This window comes from Schistocerca piceifrons, chromosome 8 (genome assembly GCF_021461385.2).
Source record: "Schistocerca piceifrons isolate TAMUIC-IGC-003096 chromosome 8, iqSchPice1.1, whole genome shotgun sequence".
NCBI lineage: Eukaryota > Metazoa > Arthropoda > Insecta > Orthoptera > Acrididae > Schistocerca > Schistocerca piceifrons.
The window spans coordinates 220,460,512-220,479,806 of NC_060145.1; the positions used below are offsets into that span (position 1 = coordinate 220,460,512).

At 37.2% G+C, this 19,295-nt stretch overlaps 1 long non-coding RNA gene across 1 annotated transcript; it reads left to right on the forward strand.

Annotated features, from left to right (window-relative positions):
- The first annotated feature begins 52 nt into the window (after positions 1-52).
- On the forward strand, positions 53-18,518 carry LOC124712034. The gene is made up of 3 exons (XR_007005565.1): positions 53-114; positions 16,893-16,998; positions 18,259-18,518. It is a non-coding gene; the product is annotated as an uncharacterized LOC124712034 (long non-coding RNA).
- Positions 18,519-19,295: the final 777 nt, after the last annotated feature.

The window sequence follows — 19,295 nt, forward strand, 5'->3', positions numbered from 1 at the left end:
GAGGCACACACGCCCACAAGTTGTCAGCACTGGAAGACAAACAAGAAAATAATTCCGCTCTCTCAAATCCTCTAACCCCACAGTGACCGAACTCCTTACCCCATTGCCCCTGAGGTAAGTGGCCAACTTTATTTAGATCACAACCGAATTCATCAACGTCAGTTAAAGTTAAGCACAGCTAAAATATTATTGGCCATGCAAGTATTTTTGTTTGATAAGGGGTAGGAAAACTACAATCTTAACACGCTCTTAACGTTAGTTGACGTTTTTGGATTCAGCTGTTAACCCAGATGTGCAATGATGCACATTATTGTAAAATACAGGCTGACGTACGCAGGCCGCAAGAATATTCGGGGCGCAGTTTGACAACTGATCTGTGTTGTAAGTCCAAGAGATATCACTAACTTTTTGCAGTTGATACTGTTAGTGAACTGAAGCTTCCCGTTTCGGCTTTAGGGGTATTGGTCATGAGAATTCTTGAGCGACGTCTACAATTTCTGACCTACACATTCGTTAGGAAATTTTTATATCGTTTGTTCCGTTTCTGTTGTGCGGGCTCTTGGACAGATGGTGCCCAAATAATTGTTACGATTAATTACTGCTATCAATTGTGACCCCTTTGCCAACTCACCTGATACTTTACTGTCAAGATTTGGGCTTTACATTGGCTCAGATGCTGAAACATTAAAAACGTTTGCTGTCGACGGTAATGAATAAATAACACTCTGGCCGCATCATCTCCTTGTGAATAATTGAAGCAGCAGTAAAAAAAATTGACGGAGGCAATGGCATGTTCGTGTAAACAGCGGCAAAAACGTAGTTGACTGTTGTTTTGGCAACTTAATCATGTGGTACCAATAGGAATAGTTTCTGAAAATCTGAAGTTAACTATTATTTACGGAGTACCTTACTGAGTTCTTCAGTCATAATAAAGGTCAAAATTTGCATTCTAGTGGAGATTGTAGGCAGCCCTTCCTTTTTCGAAATAGTATAGTTCATTTAATTTGAAGGCAATCGAATCTCTCTAAGGGAGACAACTCACAAACAGATCATGTTCAACAAAGGTTGAATCCATGTGCCTGCTGCCATTGAAATGCCTGTAATTGTCACACAACGTTAATAATTGGTGACGACAAGGATCCTGTGCAACCAAAGACGATTTCCAATGACTAAATTTAGACTGTTAATCTTCAAACAATTCCAGAGGAGTTAAAGTTTGTTCATGTTGGTTCAGTACGAATCTAATTATAAATATAGGCCGCCTATAAATTACTTTCCGAGCCTGTGTCCCCTATAAATTATTTTCCGAGCATGTGCCCATGCTAACATTGGGTATTCATATGAACCACGTAAATTGATGGTTGGCCCTATAAATTTAATTCTGCTGAACAAGAAATACTCTCGAATCCACACATTCTCATTAACTTTTATGTCAAATAATGTATCTACCCATATAACTGCTTAAATACTCTCCACCTTAACATTCATGTGTATATTTCTCGTGACTCTCTCCCAGGATGTTAAGTCACCGACCCAAAATCCACTACTGGACAACAAGTGCTCCCTACTACAAGCACTACCGGTGAGATACAATGCCCCAGACAGCAGGAAATACGCGTAACAACAAGAAATACTACTGCACAACACATACAGTTCTCAATAATACTATCATTCGTCTTAGCATCGCCTGAAGGCTTTTACCACTGACTCATGATTAATTCACATTTAATTCTACGAAATCATACTGTGGGTGACGTGTTTGTGATAATCGACAGTGTGCCATTGCCCTGAAACAGCATACTTTCGTAGCACGCGAGTTAGAATACCAAACCAAAGAAATACGACGAAACCAATATGGCGTCTCAAAGGTTGTCGACTTCCATTGTCATTTTGATGTCAGTTCTGAGTAAGCCAAACGTTTCACGAACGCGACTCTCACTGGCTAGCTCATGCTAAGCCAAAGAGTCCTAGTGCCAAAGACACTGTGACCTTGTTGTTGTTGTTGTTGTGGTCTTCAGTCCTGAGACTGGTTTGATGCAGCTCTCCATGCTACTCTATCCTGTGCAAGCTTTTTCATCTCCCAGTACCTACTGCAACCTACATCCTTCTGAATCTGCTTAGTGTATTCATCTCTTGGTCTCCCTCTACGATTTTTACCCTCCACGCTGCCCTCCAATACTAAATTGGTGATCCCTTGATGCCTCAGAACATGTCCTGCCAACCGATCCCTTCTTCTGGTCAAGTTGTGCCACAAACTTCTCTTCTCCCCAATCCTATTCAATACTTCCTCATTAGTTATGTGATCTACCCATCTAATCTTCAGCATTCTTCTGTAGCACCACATTTCGAAAGCTTCTATTCTCTTCTTGTCCAAACTATTTATCGTCCATGTTTCACTTCCATACATGGCTACACACCATACGAATACTTTCAGAAATGACTTCCTGACACTTAAATCAATACTGGATGTTAACAAATTTCTCTTCTTCAGAAACTCTTTCCTTGCCATTGCCAGCCTACATTTTATATCCTCTCTACTTCGACCATCATCAGTTATTTTGCTCCCCAAATAGCAAAACTCCTTTACTACTTTAAGTGCCTCATTTCCTAATCTAATTCCCTCAGCATCACCTGACTTAATTAGACTACATTCCATTAGCCTTGTTTTGCTTTTGTTGATGTTCATCTTATATCCTCCTTTCAAGACACTGTCCATTCCATGCAACTGCTCTTCCAAGTCCTTTGCTGTCTCTGACAGAATTACAATGTCATCGGCGAACCTCAAAGTTTTTATTTCTTCTCCATGAATTTTAATACCTACTCCGAATTTTTCTTTTGTTTCCTTTACTGCTTGCTCAATATACAGATTGAACATCGGGGAGAGGCTACAACCCTGTCTTACTCCCTTCCCAACCACTGCTTCCCTTTCATGTCCCTCGACTCTTATAACTGCCATCTGGTTTCTGTACAAATTGTAAATAGCCTTTCGCTCCCTGTATTTTACTGCTGCCACCTTTAGAATTTGAAAGAGAGTATTCCAGTCAACATTTTCAAAAGCTTTCTCTAAGTCTACAAATGCTAGAAACGTAGGTTTGCCTTTCATTAATCTTTCTTCTAAGATAAGTCGTAAGGTCAGTATTGCCTCACGTGTTCCAGTGTTTCTACGGAATCCAAACTGATCTTCCCCGAGGTTGGCTGCTACTAGTTTTTCCATTCGTCTGTAAAGAATTCGTGTTAGTATTTTGCAGCTGTGACTTATTAAGCTGATAGTTCGGTAATTTTCACATCTGTCAACACCTGCTTTCTTTGGGATTGGAATTATTATATTCTTCTTGAAGTCTGAGGGTATTTCGCCTGTCTCGTACATCTTGCTCACCAGACGGTAGAGTTTTGTCGGAACTGGCTCTCCCAAGGCCGTCAGTATTTCTAATGGAATGTTGTCTACTCCCGGGGCCTTGTTTCGACTTAGGTCTTTCAGTGCTCTGTCAAACTCTTCACGCAGTATCGTATCTCCCATTTCATCTTCATCTACATCCTCTTCCATTTCCATAATATTGTCCTCAAGTACATCGCCCTTGTATAGACCCTCTATATACTCCTTCCACCTTTCTGCTTTCCCTTCTTTGCTTAGAACTGGGTTTCCATCTGAGCTCTTGATATTCATACAAGTCGTTCTCTTATCTCCGAAGGTCTCTTTAATTTTCCTGTAGGCGGTATCTATCTTACCCCTAGTGAGATAGGCCTCTACATCCTTACATTTGTCCTCTAGCCATCCCTGCTTAGCCATTTTGCACTTCCTGTCGATCTCATTTTTGAGACGTTTGTATTCCTTTTTGCCTGTTTCACTTACTGCATTTTTATATTTTCTCCTTTCATCAATTAAATTCAATATTGCTTTTGTTACCCAAGGATTTCTACTAGCCCTCATCTTTTTACCTACTTGATCCACTGCTGCCTTCACTACTTCATCCCTCAAAGCTACCCATTCTTCTTCTACTGTATTTATTTCCCCTATTCCTGTCAATTACTCCCTTATGCTCTCCATGAATCTCTGTACAACCTCTGGTTCTTTTAGTTTATCCAGGTCCCATCTCCTTAAATTCCCACCTTTTTGCAGTTTCTTTAGTTTTAATCTACAGTTCATAACCAATAGATTGTGGTCAGAGTCCACATCTGCCCCTGGAAATGTCTTACAATTTAAAACCTGGTTCCTAAATCTCTGTCTTACCATTATATAATCTATCTGATACCTTTTAGTATCTCCAGGGTTCTTCCATGTATACAACCTTCTTTCATGATTCTTAAACCAAGTGTTAGTTATGATTATGTTGTGCTCTGTGCAAAATTCTACCAGGCGGCTTCCTCTTTCATTTCTGTCCCTCAATCCATATTCACCTACTATGTTTCCTTCTCTCCCTTTTCCTACACTCGAATTCCAGTCACCCATGACTATTAAATTTTCGTCTCCCTTCACAATCTGAATAATTTCTTTTATTTCATCATACATTTCTTCAATTTCTTCGTCATCTGCAGAGCTAGTTGGCATATAAACTTGTACTACTGTAGTAGGTGTGGGCTTCGTATCTATCTTGGCCACAATAATGCGTTCACTATGCTGTTTGTAGTAGCTTACCCGCATTCCTATTTTCCTATTCGTTATTAAACCTACTCCTGCATTACCCCTATTTGATTTTGTGTTTATAACCCTGTAGTCACCTGACCAGAAGTCTTGTTCCTCCTGCCACCGAACTTCACTAATTCCCACTATATCTAACTTCAACCTATCCATTTCCCTTTTTAAATTTTCTAACCTACATGCCCGATTAAGGGATCTGACATTCCACGCTCCGATCCGTAGAACGCCAGTTTTCTTTCTCCTGATAACGACATCCTCTTGAGTAGTCCCCGCCCGGAGATCCGAATGGGGGACTATTTTACCTCCGGAATATTTTACCCAAGAGGACGCCATCATCATGTAAGCATACAGTAAAGCTGCATGCCCTCGGGAAAAATTACGGCTGTAGTTTCCCCTTGCTTTCAGCCGTTCGCAGTACCAGCACAGCAAGGCCGTTTTGGTTAATGTTACAAGGCCAGATCAGTCAATCATCCAGACTGTTGCCCTTGCAACTACTGAAAAGGCTGCTGCCCCTCTTCAGGAACCACACGTTTGTCTGGCCTCTCAACAGATACCCCTCCGTTGTGGTTGCACCTACGGTATGGCTATCTGTATCGCTGAGGCACGCAAGCCTCCCCACCAACGGCAAGGTCCATGGTTCATGGACCTTATAAGATGTATACTTATATGAATATGGTGTCTGTTCTTTCGGACATGTGGGTCTCGCAGGATGCATGCGCAAGATAGTCCCTGCAGTCACACTCTCCTCTGTGCCCTCGGTGGCTCAGATGGATAGAGCGTTTGCCAGATAAGCAGGAGATCCCGGCTTCGAGTCCCGTTCAGGGCACACATTTTCACCTGTCCCCTTCGATATATAGCAACGCCTGTCAGCAGCTGAAGGTATTAATTTATAATTCTAATTTCGTTATAAGATGTATGTAAAGAGACAGACTGAAAGGTTAAAGAAATTTCTTGTAAAGGCTGTTACTGTTGCACAGTTCTATGATATATGTCTGTGACTGTAGCAAGAATTTACCAGTTAACCAACTCCACATTCCTGCCACGAGAAACTATTCAGTGGCGACTGGCCAGACTGTCATCCTCTGCCAATGGCATCATTCCGTTCGATCTGGAGGGGCATGGGTATCACACACTCCTCTTTCAGCTCCTGTCACCTTCCCAGACATTGGATCCGCCACTTCTCATTCAAGTAGTTTCTCAGTGCAACCAATTCTAGTCTTCCCACCTAGGAAAAATCTCCAACAGTGTCAGGAATTGATTCCAGGTTAGAAATTAGACACACTGATCACTTAGCTACAGAAAGCTGTATCGAGTAACCACTGAAAATCAGGTAACATGGCGTCAACCTGAGCATCATTACCTGCTCTGCCTTCTGTATCTCTTGGATGACCAAACCATGCTGAGTTTCACGAGACTGCTATTCACAAAATGCATGATGAGAGACCTACCTAGAGAGTAGTTTGTTTTCCCTCCAGAATGGTTACAATACACAGGCATAAAACCTTATGCTTCTTGTGAAGTGAAATAAAGAAAAAGAGAAGTTATGGACACCGAAACATGTGATTGCATCAATAATCTTAGAAACAGATGAGAGAAGAGAGAAATTATGGATTAACACTTTTAATAATCAGAGATGATATCACTTATCAGCTATTAGTATAAACGTATGTCTTTTTGGACTTCAGCATTAGTGGTTTCACTGACCAAAGCGTCCCTGTGATGGTGTGAAGTATCTGCAACAGATACAGCAAAGATATTTTGGCCAATAATCTCATGTAATATGGGTATGTTGTGTTGTGCCCCATCATAATAAAGTCGTGTCACTCAACACCATGTCATTTATATTCATGGCATTCATTACTATGAAAATTAAAGTTTTATTTAACTCTCACAAGCTTCCCTCTCATATTTGACCCACGGTAGCTTTAGTTTGACATGCTTCATCTGAATCCATATGAACATACTGTGTTCATATCTTAGTTTCTCCCTCTTTTTTTCAATCCACAGTTCTCTCCATTACCAAATGAATTTTTCCTTCATGCCTCAGTATATATCTTGTTAATCTATCCCTTTGTTTAGTCAAGTTGCCCATAAAGTTCTTTTCTCATGGATTTGATGCAGTAACTCTGACAGAGTGTAATAGGAAGAATGACCTTGTAGTATTACTCAGTTCTTTCAATTTGAGCTCTGTCATTGATTTTACTACTCGGATAACAAAGAACAGCAGGACATTGATAGATAACATTTTTATAGACCAAGATAAGTTTAAGGACATAAATGCTTATCCTGTTGAGAATGGTCTTTCAGATCATGGCGCACAGCTAGTTACAGTACATGACATAGCTCCATGCAGTATATCAAATCAGAATTTCAAAGCAGTGCGTTCAATTAACAATATAAATATTGCAAACTTTAGGGAAAGCCTACAGCAGCTAAACTGGGATGAAGTGTATAAGGAACCCGATGCAAACTTGAAATATAACTTATTTCATGATACATTTTTAAGGATATTTGAAAATTGTTTTCCCAAGAAAATATATAAAAAACCTTGGCTGACTAACGGAATAAGAATATCTTGCAACCATAAAAGAGAACTGTATCTAACAGCAAGAGGGAGTACTGACCCCGAAATTGTTCAATATTGTAAAAACTATTGTGTGGTATGAAGATAAGTTATTAAAAAGTCAAGAAGCATCTGTATCATGTCTGAGATCAGTAACTCTCATAATAAAATTAAAGCAATATAATATTATTGAATATTATTGAAAGGGAAACAGGGCAACCAAGAGCACAGGAAGACTTTAGTGCCATAAAACTGAATGACAATTGTACTAACAAACAATCAGAAATTGAAAATATTTTCAATAATCATTTTTTAAATGTTGTGGAGACAATAGGATCTAGATCTTCACTAGAAGAGGCAAGGCCACTAATAGAAGAGGCCATACCTGTGCAGTTTGAAACAACTGTATTTCCACCAACCTCTCCCTCTGAAATCAGTAAAATAATAGACTCACTGAAAAGTTAAAGCTCTTACGGAATTGATGGCATTTCCAGCTAGGTACTTAAAGCTTGTTCCCCATAGATAAGTAGGATTCTCAGCCACATATGTAATAGCTCTTTGGAGCAGGGTGTTTTCCCCGATAGACTGAAATATGCCATTGTAAAACCATTGCATAAAAAGGGGGATACGTCGGATGTCAACAACTACCGCCCAATCCCTCTTCTGACAGCTCTATCAAAATTTTTTGAGAAAGTAGTGTATTCAGGAGTAGCCTCCTGTATTTGTAAAAACAAAGTACTAACAAAATGTCAGTTTGGTTTTCAGAAAGGCTTTTCAATAGAAAATGCTATACACGCTTTCACTGATCAAATATTAAATGCTCTGAATAACCGGACATCACCCATTGGTATTTTTTGTGATCTCTCAAAGGCCTTTGATTGTGTAAATCATGGAATTCTTTTAGATAAGCTTCATCATTATGGTTTGAGGGGGGCAGTGCACAAATGGTTTAATTCATACTTAACTGGAAGAATTCAGAAAGTTGAAATAAGTGGTTCATGTAATGTTAAAACAACAGCTGAGTCCTCAAACTGGGGGGCTATCAAGTACGGGGTCCCACAGGGTTCGGTCTTAGGTCCTTTACTGTTCTTGATATACATTAATGACTTACCATTCCACATTGATGAAGATGCAAAGTTAGTTCTTTTTGCTGATGATACAAGTATAGTAATAACATCCAAAATCCAAGAACTAAGTGATGTAATTGTAAATGATGTTTTTCACAAAATTATTAAGTGGTTCTCAGCAAACGGACTCTCTTTAAATTTTGATAAAACACAGTATATACAGTTCCGTACAGTAAATGGCACACCTCCAGTAATAAATATAGACTTTGAACAGAAGTCTGTAGCTAAGGTAGATTTTCAAAAATTTTAGGTGTGTCCATTGATGAGAGGTTAAACTGGAAGCAATGCATTGATGGTCTGCTGAAACATATGAGTTCACCTATATATGCTATTAGGGTTATTGCAAATTTTGGTGATAAGAATCTCAGTAAATTAGCTTACTATGCCTACTTTCATTCACTGCTTTCGTATGGCATCATATTCTGGGGTAATTCATCATTGAGTAGAAAAGTATTCATTGCTCAAAAACGTGTAATCAGAATAATTGCTGGAGCCCACCCACGGTCATCCTGCAGACATATATTTAAGGATCTAGGGATCCTCACAGTAACCTCACAGTATATGTATTCACTTATGAAATTTGTTGTTAATAATCCAACCCAGTTCAAAAGTAATAGCAGTGTGCATAGCTATAACACCAGGAGAAAGGATGATCTTCACTATCAGGGTTAAATCTGACTTTGGCACAGAAAGGGGTAAATTATGCTGCCACAAAAGTCTTTGGTCACCTACCAAACAGCATCAAAAGCCTAACAGATAGCTAACCAACATTTAAAAATAAATTAAATGAATTTCTAGATGACAACTCCTTCTACTCATTGGCTGAATTTTTAGATATAAATTAAGGAAAAAAAACCAACTTAAACATTAGTGTCATGCAATATTTTGTGTAATGTAATATCTTGTACAGACATCTTTTATTAACCTGACACATTCCACATCATTACAAAGTGTCGTATTCGTGATCTATGGAACAAGTACTAATCTAATCTAACTTAATCTAATCTTATCTAATCATCCAATTTATCCAAGTTATCTTCAGTACTCTTGTGTAACAATTCAAATGAAGTAAACATAGATAAGATTAATACCCATCAACTTTGCCTGCAGCATCATTTAGCTCATCAAGTGACCACTACTAGCAACAATACATTGCAGATTACAACATTGTCTGTTCAAATGTCCACTGCAGTTGTTACACATGCAATCTCAATTGTCTTCTAAAGCTCTTGCAATGTGTCTGCACATAACATTTTAGTAATGTTGATCAGTCATACATCTTAATCCACCTCACAGATGACTTTCATTGACATAAGCCTATATGTGTTATTAGTTGGTATTGTGTCATAATGATGGAAGTTATTTAACACCCTCACATAGTAAGAAAGTAAATAATCCAGTAGATGAAATCATAGAGAAAAAGGCACTAATGTTGCAAATTAATTAAAAATCCATTGTAAAAGTGTATGATGTTGACTTGGTTTACTTATCTTTCACTCGCAACAGTCATCTAGGGGCTCAAATAATTCATCCAAGCTTTTCATTATTCAGGTCTGCATTCAAGAAAAAGACTGAAGCACACTTCATACTTTTGACTCTTTTAATTTATTGTGTTGTTTGATTCAGATGATGTTATCATATCTAGTTTCATTCACAAAGGAAGGTTCACATGTATTGCACTCGAACTTCCAACAGTACCACACAAATTTGTCTCTACACCATGTCTGATGCAGAATAGTAAATTTTGACATGACCAAAGACATTAATATACAATACTATGATTTAGAACTGATAAAGAACTTATAAATGTAAATTGTGTTACTAATTGTATAAAATAAAAACAAAACTTGTCTGTCAATGTGTGATGTAAAATTATTTTAACTCTCAAAATTTGGGTTTTATTTCTTTATATTTCACTGACATATAAAAGTATAAGGATGACAGATTTCTGAAGCTTCATAGTCTTGCATTCTGAGTACACAAAATGTCCTCATCAGCCTCAAACAGGAAAAGAAATAGCAATGCCAGAGAAGTACATCAAAATAGAAAGCTCCCCTGTAAAAACTGAAAATGAAGAAAATTTGACCAAAAGTAGCATTGGAACAGTCAATAGAGAAAGTGGCATTGATGATTCAGAAAAGGAAGTAGCAACCTATTTATTTACATAAAAAGCATAAATGGCTGATAAGATGGATGGGTGCAGTGTGTTTGGGCATACCTGGATACTTGCTGTGTCTTTGATTAAAGAATGGATCAGTTAGGTTCCTAGATAACAATCCAACCCAAAGATTAAATCCTAAAAAATAGACTTCCTTTTCAGTGAAATGTACTGATCATCTTTAGGTCAAGCTCAGTACTCACACTTGGGTAAGTATGTTACTGTTTTAATTGATTTAAACTTCACCAATTCAGATCAACCTTTATCTCCAGATCCAGAAATAACTGAAAGTACTGTGGTCTCCAATCAAGGTTCCCTTCATTTAATGCAAGCAGTATCTTGGAATGTGTACATTAAATAGTAATGTTTCAAGATTGGTTTACACTGATACTGTTAACTATAATCACATATGTATATTTTACAATAAACTTTTTGAATAGCAAGCAGTCTGTTGCAATGTTCTAATAATGAAAGAAGGGTTTGTTTTGTGTATGATGCCCCACAACTCTTGAAAGATTAAATTAGATTCGCTGTACTTAGATTCAGTCTCATGCTTTTAGAAGTGAGTAACAAAGTTACTTTGATAGCTAGAAATTGCAAACTTTAGCTAGTTATAGTAATTTCCTTAGCACAAAGAAACAAAAGAAAAATAGAGCAGAGAACTGAATGCCATAGAACCTATATTTTTCAATGAATAATACTGCTGACCATGTCCACTAATGCACTTACCATCAGCTAATTTATTTCCCTTCAAATCCTCTTCAAGTTCCTCAATCTTGTGCCTGACCTTTTCTGGACGTGTCCAATACATTCCATTTTTTCAATTTTTGTGTCAGCATAAGGTTTGGAGCCACAAACTTTATGGAACCCTTTTAAGTCTCCATCTCCTAGGTGAGACATCACACCATAGTTCTCCACTGACCTGTGAAATATCTTCACAACACCTTCAGTTCCATCCCTCCATTAGAATTAGTAAAATTAATCAAACTTTTATGATTTTCAGTTTCACTAGTACAACCGTGACAGTATTTGGTAATACATTCCACATCAATGACTTTACCATTGCACAAAGAGATAGGTGCCACTACACCATGTAGGGGACCTTATTTTATTTATTTATTTATCTCTTGTTCTGGTGATCCATGTTGTGACACTGTCACAGGATATGGAGCGTGACAATTTTACAAGCTTTTGGCCAGAATTTATGGTAACACATAAAACAAAACAAAACAGTAACGTAGGTCTCACTACAAAAATACATTTTAGAGATAGATAAAGATCACAAAATAATAAGTGTTACAGACAAATAAATATTGCAAAATATATGTTTACAATAAAAATATTCGGTACTAAAAATACAAATTTGGGCATACATTTACAATTTAGAATACAGTATACGTTAAACACTGTAGTTCAGGAACTCTTCTATTGTATAAAATGATCCTTGCAATAGGAACTGCCTTAAGGTTTTTTTTAAACAAGAGATCATCATCTACCAAACACTAAATTCTTGAAGGGAGGGCATTAAAAATCTTTCAGCCACTGAAATGGACTCCTTTCTGCACCATACTTAGATTTGGCTGTTCATAGTGGACATCATGTTTCCTTCTAGTATTGTGACTGTGATATGCACTATTCAGCTTAAAAATGGATTTTTCTTTCCTTATGAAGCACATCAACGAGAATATATATTGCACAGTGGATGTATTTATTTGAAGATTCTTAAAAAGATTCTTGCATGTGGCTCTAGGATGGACTCCACACATGATTATTATGGCTCTTTTTTGTACACACAGTACTTTTTTAGCCAAGGGCTGATTTCCCCAAAATATAATTCCAAATGCCATAATTGCATGAAAGTAACCATAATAAGCTGACTTCATGGTTTCCATATTTCTATAAGAAGAAATAATGCGCAATGTATATGTTGCTGAACTTTTGCACAGATCCATGATGTGGTTTGACCAATTCAGTTTGCTATCAATATACAAGCCTAGGTATTTTGAGGAATCTACCCTGGTTATTGTCTGCTCACCTATTTTTATTACTATTTCCTCATCTTTGGATGTTTTGTGGAACAGAATGTAGTTTGTTTTACAGTAATTTAAAGAAAGACCATTCATGTTGAACCAGTTCACCGTTTCCTTTAAAACCTTATTTGATGTTACCTCAAGTTTATCTGCTGAATTATCAATAAGTAGTGTAGCGTAATCCGCAAAAAATGGTGAATCTACAATATTCCGTAAAGAGAGGGAGATCATTTATAAATATAATAAATAGTAGGGGGCCCAGAACTGAGCCCTGTGGCACTCCACATGTGATGGTACCCCATTCTGAAGATACTGGGACACCATCTTGACTATCTACTACAACTTTTTGTTCACTGTTTGACAGATATGAGTCAAGCCATTTCCCAGCTGCATGACAGAAATGAGTCAAGCCATTTCCCTGCTGCACCACTTATACCGAGATGTGCAGCTTTTTGTAAAAGAATTTGGTGATTTACACAGTCAAATGCTTTTGTTGGGTCACAAAATATGCCAATCACTTTCAGTTTTTTGTTGATAGATTCCAAGAGTTTGCCAGCAAATGCAAATATTGCATCTTCTGTTGACAAACCTTTCTGAAATCCAAATTGACTTTTGCTGAAGCTATTGTGTTCACTGAGATGCTTAACGATCCTAGCATGCATTAGTTTCTCCAAAACCTTCGAAAAGCTTGTCAGTAGTGATACTGGCCTATAGTTAGCAGTATCCATCTTATCCCCCTTCTTGTGCAGTGGTTTTACAACTACATACTTAAGTCTCTCAGGAACTATTCCTTGCTTAAGTGACACATAAAAAATGTGGCAACGGACTTTACTTACATGGCTGGAGCAGCATTTTAATAATTTGTTAGAAATGTTGTCAATTCCAGCAGAGTTTTTACTTTTCAGGGATTTAATAACTCTTTCAATTTCTTGAACAGTGACTGTTTTTACCTTCATGTGTTGTACTGAACCAGGTACTCTAGCTTTCAAAAGATTGATGGCTGGCTTCATGGACCCTTGTAAACCTATTTTTTCTGTTACTGTTAAAAAATTGTTGTTGAATGTGTCTGCAACTGTTTTTGGATCGCTAACGAGATTACCCTCACTTTTGATTTGGATATTTTCACTACAAACTGCATTTTCCCCCGTTTCTTTCTTTAAAAATGTCCGGATAGTTTTTACTTTATTGCTTGACTTGTCAATTTCTGCCTTCAAGCACATGTTCTTTGCTGTCTGAATGGTCTTATTCAGAACTTCATTGTAGATTTTATTGTGTGTAATCCTACTGTTATCATTTGAACTCCTGGCTGCAGCATATAGTTCTCTTCTTGTTTTGCAAGAGATTTTGATGCCTTTAATAATCCAAGGCTTGTTTCCAGATTTGAACAGGTTTTCCCTCACTGTTTTTTAGGAAATGCTTCTTCAAAAAGGCTTGTAACTTCATTGATAAATGTATTAAATTTTGAATTAACATCAACTGTAGCATATACAGGAGACCAGTCCACAAGCCGTAATTGCTGGTTAAAGGTTTCAGTGGTGTGTCTGTTTATAATTCTAAATGTTTTCTAAATGAAATTTTCTTTTCTTTGTACATTCATTTTTTTGTTTACAGTGAGGAATTGCCCTCCATGATCAGAGAGACCATTTATAATATTTTTCATGGTTAAATTATTGCAAATATCCTTATCTACAAATACATTATCTATTAAAGTGCTAGAGCTGGCAGTTACTCTAGTTGGAGTGTCCACCACTGGTACTAAATTGTAACAGTACATTAAGTGTTCAGAGTCTGTCTTGTTTCTGTTTTCTGTTAAAAGGTCCACATTGAAGTCACCCGTAACGATGCTAGATTTTGTTTTCCTACATAGATGGGCCAGAAGTGATTCAGTTTGTCTTAGAAATACATTTATATATCCAGCAGGTGCCCTGTAGACAGCCAGAACAATAACAGTTGCACTGTCTGCTGTTAACTCACTGCCACACACCTCAAAATGTTATTCGTCACAGTATTTGTGGCCTCTTCATTGCCAGGATGCATCCAGAGATGCAGACATACATGTATTGCTGTAATTGATATCCACACTTTCCTGAACAGCAGTTTTTATACTATCATTTGCTACTTCTTCTAAAGCCTGTAGAATAACTGCATTGTACCTGTCAAACCTAGTAGATTGTGATAAGCCCATAAGAGCACAGAAAATTTGTGCACTTCTGTACCCTTTGCCTATATACCTCATAGCATGAGTAAGTTTAATATTTGTGTAATACACTCTCTGTTTAGTTACACCACAATTATGACCACATTTGCTTAAATCACAAAAATTGCAAACAATTCTTAATTTTGAGGCACAACCTCTTCTAGCATGTATATCCTCAACTATTTTCACACCACTTTTTGCAACATTTTTTACACTGCAAAGCTTTATTTATTAGTTCAGATAGAGCAGAGAGTTCAACAATAATACAATCTAAATCAATATCTGGAGTCCCTATATTATCAGCATTAATACTGTCAAGCCCATTGTCCAAATATTTCAGTTTTAGCTTTGAAGCACTTGGAGAAGTTGAAGCTGATTCAAGTGTTGTATCACATTGTATTTCAGTATTAGCAGGGTTAATCCATTTGGTGAAACAATTTCCATAACACCAGACTTTTTAATTCTTCCCATTGCTTTCAAGTGGAATAAGAAACTCATGCACACAATAAGAAACTCACACACACAATTACTTCACTGTAAACAACATATTTGCACCAAAAAAACAGCAAACAATGACTAAACTCTCTGTATAAACAAAAGATAAGCAACTGTAAAGCTACTGCAGGTTATCCAACTTAAGGGGCAAACAAGTCATAAAAATGAAACAAATGAGACCAAAACTTTATTTTTAACAGAGATGACTGTGTGCCATGGGGCCATTGCGGTGCATGTAGCCACTTTTAAATTCCTCTAATTTTTGTACTTTCTGTGATCCATTTTCCTGGAAGTAAACTTCTTCTCATTCAGAAAACTACAGAGAATTTTTTAAGACAAAAATTAAAAAATAAATTTTTTGACTGTAATTCACATACAAGACCCCTTAATAAAAATGCTGATTCTGCAGGCACAGGAAGGTGGATGTTCATTTTTGAGTATTATGTGAAGCACAATTAGCGAAAAATAGATATGAACTGTGTTAAACTGGAAATATTTTGCAAAACCAACAATAAAGTCTGCTGCATGAAACTTGGCAACATGACAATAAATGTTCTCTAGTGGATAGAAACCATGATTATCCAAAAAGAGTTCAAATGCCAGTAAACATTTCTTGGGTGAAGGAAAGCCTAGAACAAAGTCTCACAAAGTCTCTTCACGGTATATCGGGGCAAATGGGAATTAAGACATCATTGTAGAGAAACGTTATAAAACAGGACTCGCATCTAGTATCCTCAGTTTTTCACTTCTTCAGATGAGGCCTGGCTGAACCTATCAGCATGTATGAACTCATAGAGCACACATCACTATGGATCAGAAAACCCTCACCAGTACTTTGAAGAGCCCTTGCATAATTTTAAGTTTGACTTTTTGTGCACAATGTGTGGTATCCATTTCCACCAAACTGTTAATGCTAACCAGGTTGTACAAAAACTGATTACTACATATGTGGATCAACTCATGGAAGAGTAACAGTATGAATATTTTCACCAAACTTGAGCAATAGCCCACACCACCTTGACAGCCTCGTAATGAGTGCACGAGGTGCTGAGCAAGAAGGAGACAATCAGCAGAGACCTTGCAATCTCCTGGCTATGTAGATCATCTGATCTCTCTCCCTGTCATTTTTACTTGTGGAGCAAGTTTAGGGGTGAAGTGTACTGAGATAATCTTCACACACTGGAAGAGATATGGCAGAACACTGAAAGGACTATTGATGCTATCCCTCAGAAAGAGTTGTTACCCTGTCTCAATGTTTCGTAAATTGAGAAAAGTGTTGCATCAATATCAGTGGAGGCTATTTCCAGCATTTTCTTTGATGTTAATTAACGAGGGTCAATGACACATCAGGCTCATTGTGAATATTTTCCATGCCAGTATTAATGTACTTTGTCCATCATGCATATTTAGATCCATACTCTATAAATATTGTGAAGTTTGTGTTAGAGGATACTCTTCACTGTACCAATTGCTAGGCCTACTTCAGTTCTTATGTTTGTATATTATTGAATATTTTGCACTTGTATAAATACCAGCATTACTTAATAATAGATATTTGTATAAATAGCTGCACACACTGTCCAGGAGATTAGTTCTATTCAGGCTGTATGTTTTGTTCATAATAAACATGCTTTATTTGATAAGTGTTGTAATAAATTTACAGTGCTACTTTTGGTTTTCAACTAGGGTATGGTTACAACATGATAATAAGGGTACCAACACAATTTTCTGGGGCATGAATGTAGTCTGTTGTCATCATCATCATCTTGGACATTTTCCAGCCTCTGGCCAGGTTTGTATGGAACATGAGCCTCTCCATTGTTTTATGTCTTACCTCCATCTGTCTGTCTTCACCTTGGTCCAGTCTTCTCCTTTCTTCTGTAGTCTATGGTACTTAGTCAAAAGGTTTTTGAAATTCAAGAAATACAGGATCTATCTGACTGCCTTGATCCAGGGCTTTCAGGATACCATGTGAGAAAATTATGAACTGGGTTTTGCATGATCAATGTTTTCAGAATCCTTACCAGTTGACATGCAGGAGCTCATCCTATTAAAGATAACTCATTAAATTTGAGCTCAAAATATGTCATAAAATTCTACAACAAATAGATGCTAATTTGCATTTCCCAAAAAAAGAGCTGCAGGATACCAATCACACTGATAAGCTATATATTGGAGGTGGCAGCCCCAGTCTTTTTGTGTTTTGAACCACCATTGTGCTAGTTAAGAATCATTTAGTGCTAAGCCTACACCGAAGGCACCAGTGTAATCCCTTAGACAGAACCTGTCTGGTTGGGTCACTGAGCTGTTTGGATACAGTTGCAACAAACATAATTTTGAAGAATAATATTGTTTCCACCAGGCTGTTGTTTTTAAAAAAAGTATTTTGTGAAGCACCGTTAAGCAGTTTAGAGCTTTTTTGTTACCAAGTTTGTATAGGTGTGGATATGTCGTCATTGTAAGTTGTATGAAACAGTCACATGATACGCACAGTTACACAAAACATTGCCAAAATCATACACAACCTTAGAATAAGGATCCACTAATCACACTTATACACAACTGTTTGCTATACCACCATGTAGATGCACGAGGGTGCAGCAAATTTGTAGATAGTTCCAAATTTTCCCATGCACACATGTACATATGTGACAACACTGGTACTGCAAACAGCCTGATGAAAATAATATAATTCTTGATATTTGTTGAGGCCATGGTGCCCAACCACAAGATGGTTAGTATATTTTTAGTATGTAAATACTGTTAGCAAAAATGTATAACTCTCTAAGATAAGTGCTGACTTTTCTTTGTGCTACCTACATAAAACATCCTACATCATTTTATGGCACTATTGACTGTCTTTGAAAAGGTTCCTATTTTGTGCAATAATAAGCAATATTCATAATTTTCTGAACTTATTCTCTAAAATATTAATCCTGTTAAAACAGTCAACAGTGCCACAAAATGATGCAGGATTTTTTGTGTAAGTAGTGCAAATAAACTCAGTTCTTTCCTTTAAAAGTCATTTATGTAATTTCTTATTTTGTTGTAGGGCACCAGTTCTATGAACCTCAACCACGTCAAAATCAGATATCTCTCATCCATTATAACTCAAATACAATTAGATACATGAAAACCACCTGATGTCGAACCCGTCAATTCAAAACTGGTAAAAGCACTATCTGTCCTTAATAAAGAACATTGATAACAGTGGCTAGTTGTTGTTTTTACTTTTTGTAGGAATTAATTTGTAATACTAAATTTACTTTTCACAAGTGAGTCTGAATTGTACTCAGTCCTTTAACTTACAAGTAGGAATGAGGTAGAATAAGCTTTGAGTGCAGATGATGAACTGCCATGAGCAATTACTCAATACTGTGGGAAAAAGCTGTGTAAAATTTACAAAATGAGATATGTACCAGTCAAAGACAAAATTCTGGATCAGTTTTATATTCACTTTCTTCCAGACACTAGCACCAAATGAAAAATGAACACCTCTAAATAAAAATATATGGAAATATCATATTTGCATGGAGTAATGTTAGAGAACAGTAAAGTACATAAATCAACATGATACTTATGGATGAAGTATGCCTTTAATGCACTTTCAGGTGTTTCTGAGTTGCTGAAAGTTGCTGAAAGGATAGTTTGCTGTTGTGAAGATCATGTAAATATTGTAGCTTGCCAGGGTAGTGTCACTGAGGGAAAAATGTTCAAGTAATTAAATTTCACTGAGATGGCTGAGCCTGAGGAAGGCTGAATGAGATGTCTGAAGAACTGTATGATGTGTTGGTTTTGAGCTCATCACTGTATATTTTTGTTGGTGCCAGTGATCAAGAAAGATTATATGGCAGTTCTCTGCTTATATGTAGTTGGCAACAACATACCGATTTATGCCTGGACCATCACATGAGGTGAAAAACTATGGCTATTGATATGAGGAGCACAGAGCAAATTAGGACTAAAGTTACGTCAAGTGTGTTATACTCGACCATTAGAAACCATTTGATTGAAAACGGGCCACGAGCAAGGGTACCACTCACCATGTAACCACTCACTCTTCCCAAATGCACAGCCCAGATCTAATGG